The sequence below is a fragment of the Diadema setosum genome, chromosome 11, assembly GCF_964275005.1.
Source record: "Diadema setosum chromosome 11, eeDiaSeto1, whole genome shotgun sequence".
Classification (NCBI taxonomy): Eukaryota; Metazoa; Echinodermata; class Echinoidea; order Diadematoida; family Diadematidae; genus Diadema; species Diadema setosum.
Genome location: NC_092695.1, coordinates 11,430,581 through 11,445,836, shown reverse-complemented (window position 1 = coordinate 11,445,836; position 15,256 = coordinate 11,430,581).

The following is a 15,256-nucleotide window of genomic DNA, read 5'->3' as shown; positions in this document are numbered from 1 at the left end:
TGGTTTCTTGTAGCCTTTCGCCTTACATGACTTGGAATTCAGAAAGTCAAATAATTTGTCAATGATACGGATGAACTCTGTCGTCTTTTGGCTTCCTTCAAATTGTGGCAAATGTAGGTCTTCTCGCAAAAAGTCGATCGCGTCACCTACTGACGAACTTAACGCTTGAACAGCAACATTTACATTCATTTTGTGTTTCTGCCACTCTACGTGCTTGGCCTTAAGTTTGTTTGAGAAATTGAGGTTATCATTATGCTGCACCTGGTGAAGTTTTTCAATGAAGGACCATGAAATAGGCTCTCCGTTATGGTAGATGGTACCCATTGTTGCTAAGCAATTCCTCACTAGTTTTACTAGATGACAAGCATCGAATATGAAATATACCTTCTCCTCTGGATGCAGTGGGTGGTTGAAATATGGGGTTATTGCTTCTGCAGTGATGGTGCACCCCAATGATGTTGCAGTTGCTTGATTTGCATATGATCCATCACATACTACTCCATGTACATGCATGCCTGCTTCAGACAGAGAGCAAAGGAGTTGTTTGATAATCTCTGCTTGCACTGTCCCAGGTAAGTGATCAACCAAATAATAAGCGACCGGAAATTTCCAACTGTTTGTCAATCCAACGACCATGAACACTAGGGCTTCGGTAGCAAGTTTATCACTGTCTGTTGCGAAAAAATTTCCACAATCAACAAAGCCACCATAGCTCGACGTTTTCTGTTCAAAAACAACCTCTTTCTTTATTGCCATCGCATCCAACATAAGCACACAATGTGCCTTCATTGGGTCATTTGCTACCATATCCTTCAAGTGGCCAAAAACCTCCTGAAGGAATCCAGGCTGACAATTTATGCCACAGCTCCACTGTCGAATGGTGGCCGGATGGGGAAGGTGGAGGCAACTTCGCAGGAAATCGTACGCCTGAGAGCTATAAAAGTGAAGGGTCACAGCAAACTTTTTCAGCTCTTCGGAATACCGGTGACCATGTTTGTCTGTTTTGTTTGCTTTTAGTTCATTCTCAAAGAGGTGATAGGCATTTTCTCCAAAGTTTAATTGAAGGAAGTCATGTTGGTCTTGACTGATCAGCTTTTGTTCTTTCACTTCTGTCAAGAGGGAGCTTATCCTTTTGTCTTTTCTTTTCACTTTCTGTTTGACGACTCGTAGTTTATTCTTAGCATCCTGAAGCTGCTGCCTTGTCATCTTGAACTTGTCATCCAGTGACACAGATGAGTAGTCATGTTCTACTGAGATTACATATCGTTTTTTGGGGGGAGGCTGAGGACTACTTTCAGAAGACCGTTGTTTTGGAGGAGGTCGCTTCTGGGCTTTGGCTTGCTTATGGGGTGGATGACCCAGACAGATAGTTGGCACAGCACTGGGTAGAAGATGTTGATGAGAAATACCAGCATCCTTCTCATCCCTTGGATGCTTCCCTGCAATGAAATTAAAGATATAGCATAGTGTATTATTATTTTCTACATCAATCACATGACACTCCCTGGTCAGTTGTGTCATCATTACAGAATTGATTTCATTAGGTTTGAAAAGATAACTGTACTGTACATTCAATATTGTCACTGTCATACGTTTTCAGCTTGCTGTCAAATATAGGTGTTCTTCATGTTTTCTCGTTATTGCAGTATGTTAGCTAAATAGTACAGAAAATCATGACATGGTGTTGCTACAGGGAGCTAATTCGATACCTGATGCATATAACAGCTCTGAAGAACATGAACCAGGGACATTCCGTATTTGAGTCAGAGACAGACAAGGAAGGTTACATGTATGGGGTGATTGGGTGGTGGGTTGGGGGGGGGGGGGATGTGTTACGTAATAAAAAGACTACTGGTAAATACAATAGACTCAAACCAAAGGTACTGTAAGTGTATATAAAGCAGCATACATCTTTAAAGTTCTTAGACACTAAATTTTTTTTTTTTTTTTTTTTTTTTTTTTTTTTTTTTTTTTTTTAGCTCTAAAGCATGTTCTAAATAGTTTAGTTAGTGAAGCAGCCTATGCATATAAATGAAACTCATTGAATAGAGAGCAAAAAAAAAAAAAAAAATTCAATCAGAAGTTCCAGTAATATTTTGTAATTTAAAGCCCCAGTATAGTGTTGGTAAATGGTAAAAAATGAAATTCTCTGAAATTGTGTTTTTAGGTAACCTATATGATCTTTCAATGCCCTGAAAATTGTATGCTCTAAAACTTTCATTTTTGAAAAATTACCCAAAATGTAAAATGTTGGGGGGGGGGACCCCGACATTTTCCATAGGTAATGTACATACCGCTACATGTGCTCCAATAAATGTCACAATTTGTCCCTATTAACAATTTTCAGTGGGTTTGATGTTGTCTTCTGATGTCTGGGGTGACATTAGAATACTTTCTGAATGACTGACGAAAAAATTTGTCTAATTTACCAAAACTATACTTGGGCTTTAAATAATTGTTTCTCAAATAACTCAAAACCTTTGTTTCACCAAAGCCAATTGTACACTATCACAATCCCTACATGTTGTCATTGAAGTATAACCTCATTTGTAACCATATTTGATGGCATATACCCCAGTTAAGTCACATTAGGAATTTGGGTATACCACAAATAATTACAATTTTCTAGGGCTACATTGCTCCATGGCTGTTAATTTGTTTACAAAATACCTTTTACACATTATCCCCTTAATCGATTAAGCACTAATACAATGTATGTGGATTGATCATGACAATAATCTGTTTGCTTTTAAAATAGCTCGTCTTTTTTGAAGCAAACAATGTATGTAAGCAGGGGTGCTGCCATATCACTGCAATATGTTGGGATATTTGAAGGCACCCATTCACATAGCTTTTCTGATATCTTAATTTTATTTTGCAGCAATTATGGTGTTGGTGGGCCTTTAAAACATTTTGATTGTCTTTTGATATAAGCCTAAACTAATTTTGAGCTTGCTTTATTATCTGAACCACAAAACAGGCTTGCATAAATTATTTGCTTATTTTTTTTTCAAAACTTTAAATATGCCAGTGCTTATAGACCAGACCTACTAGACCTCAATTGACTTAAAAAGGCAAGCCATTACAGCTCTACAGAAAAAGCTCTTTATTAAAGTTAATATGCCTGAAGGCATACAAAGACTACAATATAATTCTCACCTGTCACATAATGCTCCTTCACAAAATGTTCACTGCACAAATGATGGTATTTACCAGGCTTCAAATTGTCTCTGCTGATATTCACCATCCACTGTTTCAGCAATGCTGGCTTGCTGAGAGGCAGCCTGAAAAGGGAAATCCAGACCAAAAGAAATTAATTATTCATCTTTATACATCTCATACAAATACACTCTAATCTATTCCAGCACTACTAACAATACATGAAGATGGTCTCAAGTGCTTATAAAAGCTATTTAAAAGAACAATGGTTGTGGGCTCTTGAACCGATTGGTCTCACCTCCATGTGTCACGTGTCTAGCCCCATGTCATATTAACCCGTTGACGATTTGATACTGCTATAACACACATTTCCCACAGACTCCAGCCCGAGTTAACTCGTACTTAGTCTCCAACGGGTTAATCAAGGGCCATTTAATAATTATGACAGAATCTTATTCTTCCCAGAATTTTTCTATTTTCTCAAAATAAAAATATAAATAAGTAAACTAGCATAATTTCTCAAGCTATCATTTTTTATACTGATGATGGTTCACCTGATCTGAGGCGACTATGATGATAGGTTTATATCTTGAGGAACCACCTCTCCCCCTCCCTTCAAAAAATGGACTGCTTTTTCCTTGCTAGTCTGTGAAAGGTGATTTCTGGGTCCGAGAGTGAATAAGGAAAATTGCCATGCTCTGGACTGGTAGCGATCGGAAGGCAAGTATGAACTATGAAATCAAATTGTAATAGCAATCGTGCTCAATGTTCAGCAGCCTCATGGTTGAAATAAAAAAAAATGCCAGCCAACCTGAACTGTGTACAACATTCTGACAGTGAGGTATCTAGACCTATTTCAAGGAACTTACCTGTGAAAGATTATTCCATTTCCCTTTGTGAAACGGTTCCGGCAGCCGAAGGCAATACACGATTTGGGCATTATTATCCTGTAACAAGGAAAAGACGAAACAAAGCAGACAATAAAAACAATTACAAATGGAAGCAATGAATTAATCAGCTCACATCTATCAACACATTCATATTTAAAATTCATAAATGTCGACCCTGTGTGAAGGAACATGGGAAGTCCGCCCGATCGAGAGAGCAGCACGTAGATTAGAGTAACCTACCCATGACTTGACCACTTAGTTAAGGCAATTCATGTCATTTTCACTCTTTTAAGGCAGCCTCTAAGGCCTAATGTACGCTAACATTAAGGTACCCACTGAGCATGCAAGATGCCTTGGGAACAAATTCTAAAGATCATGAAGGCATAATGACAATTTCCACACAGCCATTAGCGTCGTGTGTGTACTCACACACTCGCTATAACACAGGAAATGCAAGTAGAATCAGGTACATTTTTGTAATGATTTATTCGTATCTCCGCACTGCGTGGATATTTTCCAAAAAGGCATGCGTTTCTGAAAGTTTATTTCATTGTCTTTTGAATGGTATACATTTTATTCCATACAATAAAAAAAATCCAGTGATCATTTTTTCTTCAAAGATGACTGGTCTGGTCATTTAATATGTCTATGGGAAATGACGAAAATCATGAATATTTTGCCACCACTGAGCTCTTGTGTTCGCAGCTGGCGGGCGATTCATATTCGTTTAACAAAAAGGCATGTGGTTTCTGAAAGTTTATTTCATCTGTATCTTTTGAATGGTAGGCTTATACATTTTATTCTATTAAAATCCAGTGATAATTTTTTTTTTCTGAAAGTTTCAGCCCAAATCACGAAGGAGCTGAGAGAATCAGGTGAACCAACGTTATATCTACGTCATCTCAGGTCACAATTTCTTCCCTCGTCTTAACCAATATAGACCACTAGACCAAAAAAATTTCTCTGTTCTGAACTATAAATTTTCTGATTTACAGCGTACATGTATAACGTTTCTCATTCTGTGAAGTCAGACGTAGTCTCAACGGAACATACATGTATATCCCCGACCAAAATAACAAATTTTTCGGTCTACCCTTGTCTATTAATTTTGTATGATTGAGGGCCCTAAATCTGCGTACCATATGTTTCACACAGAAAAATAGTATGCAATTCCTTAAAATCTTACCAAATGATGTTTCTCATATAATTATGAAAGAATATATCTTCGTGGTCACAACTTGAAGATCCAGAAGCAATATGCACGGCTGTACATCACGAAACATAACTCCAACCATAGAGTAGTGACGCACTGGAACACGATACCTCTGTCAGCAGTTGATGCGTCTACAATCAATGGTTTCAAGTCTGAAGTCGATGCATTCCTGTCAATGAAATACAGTACACACAACAAATTCACTTTTTTAGCAGAGTAGTATTTCATGCAATAGATGCGATTGTGATGTGGGTAATTCCATGAAGTTGGGGCACAAAGTGTTACATTTTAGCATAACTCAATACTAATTATGCTATACATATATTGTTTATAGGATTTACATTTGTATTGAGACCATACATTTTCCTGGAAATTTTGTGCCATTCAGACTCAATTTTGATGAAGTTATTTTAAAAAAATGTAACGGTGTCCTGTAGCATCGTGACGTGTCCATGTAGCATCGTGATAGTTAAAATCTGGTCCTAAAAGACAAATTATGGTAATTAGCTTGACCAAAATTTGATATAATATGCATAATTACTCGATTAGTCAGATAGCTAAATATCTTTACTCTCCTTTCCACAGTCTTACTTTTACAAGAAAATAACAAAAAATGTCACTATGCTACGCGGTGTCCACCAAATGTAACAAAAAAGGACACCGCGTAGCATAGTGATACATTTTGTAATTTTCTTTTAAAATTAAAACCGTATACAGGAAATTTGAGATATGTAGCTATCTGACTAATCTAGTAAATATGCATATTGCATCAAATTTTGGTCAAGCTAATTACCATAATTTGTCTCTTAAGACCAAATTTTAAAATATCACGATGCTACATGGACACGTCACGATGCTACAGGACACCGTTACATATTGTTTAATAACTTCATCAAAATAGAGTCTGAATGGCACAAAGTTTCCAAGAAAATGTGTGGCCTCAATGCAAATGTAAAGCCTACAAACAATAAATGTATAGCATAATTAATATTGAGTTATGTTGAAATGTATTTTTCAAATATCACGATGCTACATGGACACTGTCCCACCTTCATGGAATTACCCACGTGCAAAATGTGGGGCATGATGTATAATTTGCTTTTTGTGATGTGCAGAAGTGTGGGGATTATTGATTGGTGATAAACTGGGGAGGGTGAGAAAAATTTGACATCTTCTCATTGAAAATGCACGTTGTCCGGCATTCATTCTTGCCATCCTTTTTACCCGTTTGTCGCCTAGATTCCTTCCCTTTTCTCCCTCATTTGTTTCCCTTTTCTTTCTTCTTTTTTCCTTTTCTTTCCCTCTCTCTTCTTTCTCTCTTTCTTCCCCTTCTTTTCAACATTACTTCTTTCCCTCTCTCTTCTTTCTCCCTTCCTTCCCCTTCTTTTTGGCATTCTTTTTTCTTTCCCCTCTCTTGCTTTTTTCCCTTTCTTCCCCTTCTTTTCTTCCTTGAAGTTCAATCTCTCTCTTTCCCTTTTCAGTATTTCTTTTCTTCACTTTTCCTCCCTTCCTTTCACTTTTTCTTTCGCTATATGTATCCCTTTTCTTCTTTTTTCTTTCCCCTTCATCCCGTCCTATTTCCTTTCCTCCCGGCCTCTTCTCTCCCTTTCCCTCTTCTCTCATGCAGACTCAATTTTCATTTTTTCTCTTTCCTTTTCTTTTCATTTTTTCTTTCTTTCTTTTTCTTCTTCTTTCTTTCCCTCTCTCCTTCCTTTTTCATTTTTTCCTTTCCTTTCATTTTTCCCGGTGGTTTGACATTTGGTAAATTTTCCCGCTGAAAACCTTCAAGTTCGGGGGGGCACTCTGCCCCCCCCCCCCCCCCCCCCCCGGCTGTTATGCCACTGGATTTCAGCCAATCACCTGATCACAATACAGTATTTGAAGACTTACGATTGATTTATGGATAGATCTATTGCAATTAATTGCAAGTGTCTATTATGAGACAACAGACATGTTAGACAGGGCCCTGATCAGCAAAAGCTATGTGCCTGGCCTGGCTATGCCTGGATGCGAAGCGGCTCGTTCAGCCGTATCGCGCTTTCACCGACCGGGACACAAACACACTGTTCGCTTCTTGCGCAATTCGCCCCGAAACAAAGTTTTCATTATTGACGGTAGATCTAGGGCCTACTGAAATTACCATGTGAAATCATCTATGAAGGATTATGCAACTTACCGTAATTAAATGGTTTACAGCAAGAATATCCAACATGTCCGATGTCGAATCCGAATACCATCTTCACTTGGAAGTTCAAGTTCAACGTACTGCCATACATGCACCCTCCGCCTAACGACGTAACATTAGCTCGACACACGTTCAACTGTTCAAAATGCAGATTAAAAACAAACTGATAGTAGACCCTAATTCAGGTAAAATAATCCAAAAGCTCACTTTTAAAGTGAGAATTTGCTCAGTGGAATTGGGCCTGCGTCTTTTTCCACCCCGTTTGCGGAGCTTTTGCCTACTTTGCAGTACGTTACCGTACCAAAAACACAGAACCATAACCAGAAACAGAACCGGCCATCGTCCTGCATACATTACGCACTGGCAACAAAGAGTCGAGTATACACAGCTATTTACAGAGGCGATCGCGAGAATGCAGTGCGCGAAGAGGGTCTACTCCACTGATCTCAGTGGTCTACTCTCGCGATTTTGCGTAGTACGCTCATGGGCAGGTTCCAGGGCCATTTCAGGAAGCTAAGCGAGCGATGGAGGCACAGTTCTGTGGATGGAGGGCGTATTTTTACTTGACCCTCTATGGAGAGGTCTGCCTTCCTTTCATTTTCTCCTTTTTATGGAGACATACAGGGTAAAAGAAGTACTTCGGACCTCATTACGACATTTAGAAGTATTATTCCCTTCAAAAACGAAATATAAATGAAGAAAGTCCCTTTATATCTAATTTGTAGTCCCTCAAAATTCGAGCTACATGTATTAAATGACTTAAAGGACAAGTTCACCTTCATTAACATAAGGATTGAGAGAATATAGGAGAACACATCATTGAAAGTTTGAGGAAAATCGAACAATCCGTTCAAAAGTTATGAATTTTTGAAGTTTTTGTGCAGTCACCGCTGGATGAAAAGACTACTGTAGTGCATGATGTCACATGCGTACAACAATATAAGGAAAATATAAAGAGAATTTCACAAAATTTCATTTTTTTGAAAAAAGTACACATTCCCTTGACTCGTTACTGACATATGTTATGGGTAATATTATTCCCATTGCCTTTGGAAAGAGGCAAGTCAAGTGCTCTTTCATTATGCGATAAAAAGTGAAAATATGTTGAATTTTCTTTACATTTTCTTTATACAGTTGTACTCATATGACATCACGAGCCTTAGTAGTCTTCTCATCCAGCGGTTCCAACACAAAAGATTTAAAAATTCATAACTTTTGCATCGATTGTCCAATTTTTCTCAAACTTTCACCGATGTGTTCTACTAATATTGCTGCATTCTCTCAATCCTTAATGAAGGTGAACTTGTCCTTTAATGAAACATGGTGTTTGATTTGGGTGAGATTGCGCACAGCTTCAGAGCCCCCCTTCTATTTCTTTATCTCCCCCCCCCCCCCTCTCTCTCTCTTTCTCTCAATTCTTCTCCTGGTTAACAATGAAGAGTAATATACAATGATTTTCCCTAGAACAACTAATAGAAATCATTGTGTTATTGTCAATAAAATTATCATTTATACAGTCATTTACAGAAAAGCTGCAGAACACTTGTTTCTTCCTTTGGGGTTATCTTTATTTTGTATTCATTTATTTATTTTCTTCTCTTTTTTTTTTTTTTTGGTGGGGGTATACCGCGGATCGGGTAATGCAGACCTCTAAGATACGCTTTGTGAGCTTTTCATTGTGTTCTAGTTGGCACTTTTAATATTTATGAATTTTGTGTTTCTTTTTTGTACTGATCATAATTATATTATAAGCATAAACATTGTTATTCTTGGGTCGCTGTGTAGGCCCTATATTTTCAACGACACGCTTGTCAAATTTCATTTATTTTTTGTACATTCTGTTGAAAAAAATGAAAGTAAAATTTGAATTTGAATTTGAACTTGAATTAACATGGACCAAAAGGATGAAGGGTATTATTTTTAGTGTATGTATAATATTAGTTATATGTTTGATATACATATATGATGCGCGAATTTGGGCAGAACAGCCCTTTTGGTTGATCATTAAATTTCATGCCGTCCTGAAGTAAATAGAATAAAATAAAATAAAATGAAATGAAATGAAATAAAAGTGTATAATTATCAACATTCTTCTTCTTACAGTGTATTATCATTATCTTATATAATATCGTGATTTTGTCGCCGTCACCTTACATTTTCACATCGCTGATCCCCGCCTGTATAAAAAACGTCTCTTGTTAACTATTACTACTTACACTGTTGATTATTTATTCTTGCCCTTGATTCCAGAGAAAAGTGGCCATAGTGTGTGTGTGTGTGTGTGTGTATGTGTGTGTGTGTGTGTGTGTGTGTGTGGATGGGGGGGGGGGGGGTGGGTATAATCTCCTTTCTTAGCCGCAATATTTCAGATCGTCTCTCTTGGCCGCAAATTTTAATACCTTATACCAGCCAGGTCTGATCTGAGGACTTGTCTAACCCACAGCCCTCTCCATCCTGTCGTATCTCTTGGATTTTTCATGTAGATATTAACAATCTCAGCGCCCACTTTATAGACGGAATGATGTTTAAAATGTTTACAATCAAACAAAAAATATTCTGGGACATTGCGTGATTGGCTGAATCGTGGGTCTGTCGCGTGCACCTCTTGATCCACGTTGTCTTTACGGTGCACTCTGTTTTGGAGGTCGACAGTCAAGGGGCTGGGGCCGGGGGGGGGGGGGGGACTCATGATGTCTCCCTCCCACATAAGGGAGCTTTTGGATTCTCAGCGACTTGACGATTTTTTGCACACTTTGGTGGAATATCTGCAATTTTTTATTTTAAAAAAAATGAAATGTAGGAAAAATGGCTATGTAATAATAGTCCTATACCCGTCTTCAAGTGTAAGTTTATGAGAGATGGATCGAAGGGGCCGGGGACGGAGCCTACAATTTTTCAGAACTAAAATTGAACGATGTGATGCACACCTTTAGTGCAATATTTGAGAATTTTCAATAAAAATTAGGTATACTTTTGAACATGTCGGCATTGCAGATACAACCGCTATCAATAAAGTGTAAAAAGAAAAAAAGAAAAGAAAAGAAAAATAGGAATGCATAATTTGAAAACCAAGGGAACCATCCCCGGAAAAATTCTAGGGGAACACCCCCGCCCCCCCCCCCAAAAAAAAAGAAGTGTGACAAAAGAGCAGGAGCAAAAGAGAGAAAGAGACTGAGAGGGAGGGATGGAGAGAGGATCGAGGCCGCTTCACTGTTTATAGCTCGAACTTTCAGGGACTATACAGATTCGAAAATGATGGCATTTCTTCATTTTTTTAATTTTCAGGCATAAATGATGATTCTAAATGGAATTTTGAGGTCTTAACCAATGCTGTACCGCTGCTTGCTTACTTAAAAAGGAGAAAATTAAAAAGGAAGCGGAATTCACCCCTCTAGGTCACGTACTATACACTCGCGGTTTGCTTCCTAAAATGGCCGCCGTGGGCTCTATGGCGTACTAGATCATTAATACGTGTAAAATCGCGAGAGTAGACCACAGTGGAGTAGACCCTTTCGTCAAATGATGCATGATAGAGCGAACTCTATCGTTCATGAATGCCAACGTTCGTCAGTGTTATCTGGTGCTTGCGGAGACAGCGTGTGGAATTTGTCCGAAAATGTCGTTAATGATTAGACGGGTTATTGCTCAGCAGGTAGGTAACTTTGTATCAAGTATAAAGTTTCGATCAGTAAATATTGGCAAACTTTGATATCATGGTGACGTAGATTTTACAACATGCAACACGAAAGCTAAAGACGGCTCGCAATGACGCGAGATATTGTAGTCCCATTAACTGGATTTGCTGTATGGTATTGATCAAGTTGATCTGCAACACTGCCAACAAGTGAACATGCTACGGTGAACTAAATACACAGCCCAGTCGCTGTATAAAACACGACCAGACGCCGTGCGAAGCAGGGCGTCTGGTCGGGCTAGCCACAGTGCGGCGCTCTTGACTGGCCCGATTCGCGGGATACAGTCACAAACATATCCATTCACACTGAGAAGTTGGATATTGCGTATGGGTCTTAGACTTTGGGGAACATGGTTGTGTGTGGCCACATCAACACGCAATGAATTGAATATCAATACGTACCACCCCCAAAGCGATGAAGTATGATAACCTCATTTAATAGGGTCTACAGTTGAACCTCTCTTATCCGGCCTCCCTTTATCCGGATCCACTCTATTATACGGACGCAATCTCGCCATGATTTTTTTTTTTTTTTTTTTTTTTTTTTTTTTTTTTTTTTTTTTATAATTACGGGAGGAAAGGGGGATTCCCAACTCCTTGAGAACTCCTACACAAACACACATGAATTACATATTATTTTCAACATTAACATACACCTCTATTCTGGGGTCTGTTACTGAGTGTAACAATGAAAAGGTTGCAGTATACACATTACTACATGTGGTACTACAATGGGCTACATCAGGTATGTATAAAGCATTGAGTCTCCCGTATCCGGCCAAATCCCTTATCCGGATGAGCCCCGGTCCCGACTTGTCCGGATACGAGAGGTTCAACTGTATTTCATTATGCTTCTCTACTAAGTTCTAACTTCTACTAGGTAACTTTATTTTCTTACAATCAATTCAACTCTTTTCTCATTGTCTTTATTTTATAAGACGAATTTAAAATCAGTGGCAAAGTTTACAATAGACCTTATGCATTGACGTCATCACTCGCTTGACAACCTCTCGCGACGCCATCTTAGAGGGCAAGCGAGTCCTTGACATCGCAGAGGCGTGCAGCTAGTTATGTGCTTTTCCTATGCGCGCTAGCGGCGATCGCTCTACTCGCCGCCAGTCCCCAGGCTAGTGGCAGGTTTTTTTTACCATCAAACAAGTTTGACATGACATGACACATTATGCAGCAATATTTGGGTAATTTTCTCACATTGTGCAATCGAAATACTCACAGTAACTACAGAATTCCTAGGTTATATCGCAGAAATTTGTATCCATAGCACAACATCGCCGTTCGCTGAATGCATGTCGCCATTTTGAATTTCATTAGCCAATCACATGCGAGGTACGTGTTTTAGTAAAAAACACGTAGAAATCTACCTCACATGTGATTGGCTAGCGGATTCGTAGGTTGATGAGCTGTTACGACCGCTGGTAGTTGCATCTTTTTTCATGAAAATTGTGCCAAAATGTTGGATATATTATTAACCTGGTGAGTGCAATGCATACATCAAATGTCGATTTTGCTATACAAGCTTGAATTTCCCGATCTAGGGCTGTAGATTACATGCAATAGAAAAGACAGTAAAAGAAACACCGATGTTGTGTGTAAATGCCCATTGCCTCGCGTGTAAAAGCACGCTCTAGCAACGCATTGCTTGCCCTCTGAGGGAGGGCGCCCTTCAGTTAGTAAGACCGTGTGACGTCATATGCATAAGGTCTATTGATTGGGGGACTTCCAATTGAATAATGATAGGATGCATTGCAACCCGACCATGATGGGGTCTTGGGATGTAGCGAGACTTCGGCTCTGCATGTAGCGCTGTGAGCCCCATGCTTAGCACGTCTTCAACACTGTCAGTGTCACAACATGTGCATATTCTCTGACTTAGTATTAAAGCGCTGCATAGGATACACAAGGCAGCCGGCGCATGAAGTCGATTGTGTATATGTAATCAGGAATGAAAGTAGGAAATTTTTTTTTTTTTAAACTTACAATCAAAATAGATGAACATTTGTGACAAGACCAAAAAAAAAAAAAAAAAGGGAGAAAAGACGAAGAGAATGAATTGGAAACCATTTTGTAAAAATCAAGCCATCTAAAATTTAAGAAAAAATAGGTTATTATCACAGCTGTCCTAGCCTGCTTGCAGCTGAAGTCTCGATGTACCATTAGGACTCCGATCTGCCATAGCAATGTCAATTCGAAGTCCCCCAATCAATCGTAACTTTACTATCAATTTTAAATATATTGTATCAAATACAATGAGAATAGAGTGAAAAAAATAACCATTGTACTTACAAGAAAATAACATTGCCTAGAAGGTATGATAAATGGGGTTAACTGATAATTGCATTTTGTGAGTGAGGGGGTCATGGTATATTCAATTGCGTGTTCATGTGGCTAACATACCAGCACAGCACAGCATCTCAATGTGTTTCTACTGAGGAAAAATTTGAGGTGTTACCCTCATCACCACTTATCACCTCACATTTTTTTGTTAGAAACATGTTGATTGTGGCAGTGGCATGATAGAATGGATAACTGCATTAGATGGTACCGTATATGCATGTCACCATTTGAGTCTGCCTAGAAAAGACCTTTTTTTTTGTTGTTGTTGTTTGGTCATGTGTGACTTTGACATTAAAGATAATATAAAGTTTTGGTATTACCTCAAAAGTTTCCCTAAATTTCCTTGTCTTAGTTTGTGTTTCAGGTTAAAGTACCTTTCATATAACTAACACTGTGAGACTTACTCGCCCCAAAGTGCTCTCATGTCTTAGTAATCATGCAATAATGGTTTGGTACCAGAGCCGCCGTACGGAGCCGCCGCCGTACGTCGGCGAGGTAGCACACGTATTGTACGAAACCATTATTGCATGACTATAACTGCGACCAGCAGCGTGCAGCCCCATACGCATACTGAGTAGCTAACTGCGACCAGCAGCCCCATACACATAGCTAAATGGGGCTTCGCATTGTAGCTTACAGGATCATGACAGATTTAGTATCGCGGGTAAATATCAACTTAAAATCCAAAAAATTCTTCAATTTGAAGACTTACCAATTAAGTCGAAGTCTTGAAAACAGGCTTCGAGCAACGTTTGGTTCTGCTAATAGTCCCTTTCTGTTCGAATTGATGACTGAATGTGACTCGGTCGAGAGGACCTTGGGAGAGCTGCACTGAATTGACGGCCAGCGCATGCGCACTCAAACATCTTATCCGTTCGTGGATTTGAAATTTGTTCGCATGTGATGTGTGCGTATGCGCTGGTCGTAGTAATCAGTGTATGTAGCTCTCCCAAGGTCCTCTCGACAGAGTCACATTCAGTCATCAATTCGAACAGAAAGGGACTATTGGCAGAACCAAACGTTGCCCGAAGCCTGTTTTCAAGACTTCAACTTAATTGGTAAGTCTTCAAATTGAAGAATTTTTTGGATTTTAAGTTGATATTTACCCGCGATACTAAATCTGTCATGATCCTGAATGCTACAATGCGAAGCCCCATTACGCTATGATGCGTATGGGGCTGCTGGTCGCAGTTAATTGCATGATTACTAAGAAATGAGAGCACTTTGGGGCGAGTAAGTCTCACAGTGTTAGTTATTTGAAAGGTACTTTAACCTGAAACACGGAAATTCAGGGAAACTTTTGAGGTACCAAAACTTTTTATTATCTTTAAGTGTATAAGCTCACCTTTAAACCCTTGAACGTAAGAAGTGTGACATATGTCAAGTCAGTTCATTGTTATCTTCTTCATCTTTGTCTCAGGTGGCCAAAGTTACTTCAAGTAAAGAAGAGCAGATTCTTCCACTCCTGATACCCTTGAGAAATAAAAACAGGTAGAGTATCAGTATCTCAAATTTTGTTGAATAGTTGTACATATATGGCATTGATGAAGAATTTTGTCAGGATATTGAAATATTTTTTTTTTGTTTTAATATACATATTTTTTTGTTCCCCATTTACCTGATTGGGCTTTTGGACAAGTATTAGAGATTTTTGCTTAGGCAATTTTCATGTTTGGCCATGGAGGATGACTTTAGCTTATGTTTTTTTTTTTTTTTTTTTATTCATTTATGTATTGTGTGTGTACAAACATGTGTGAATATGT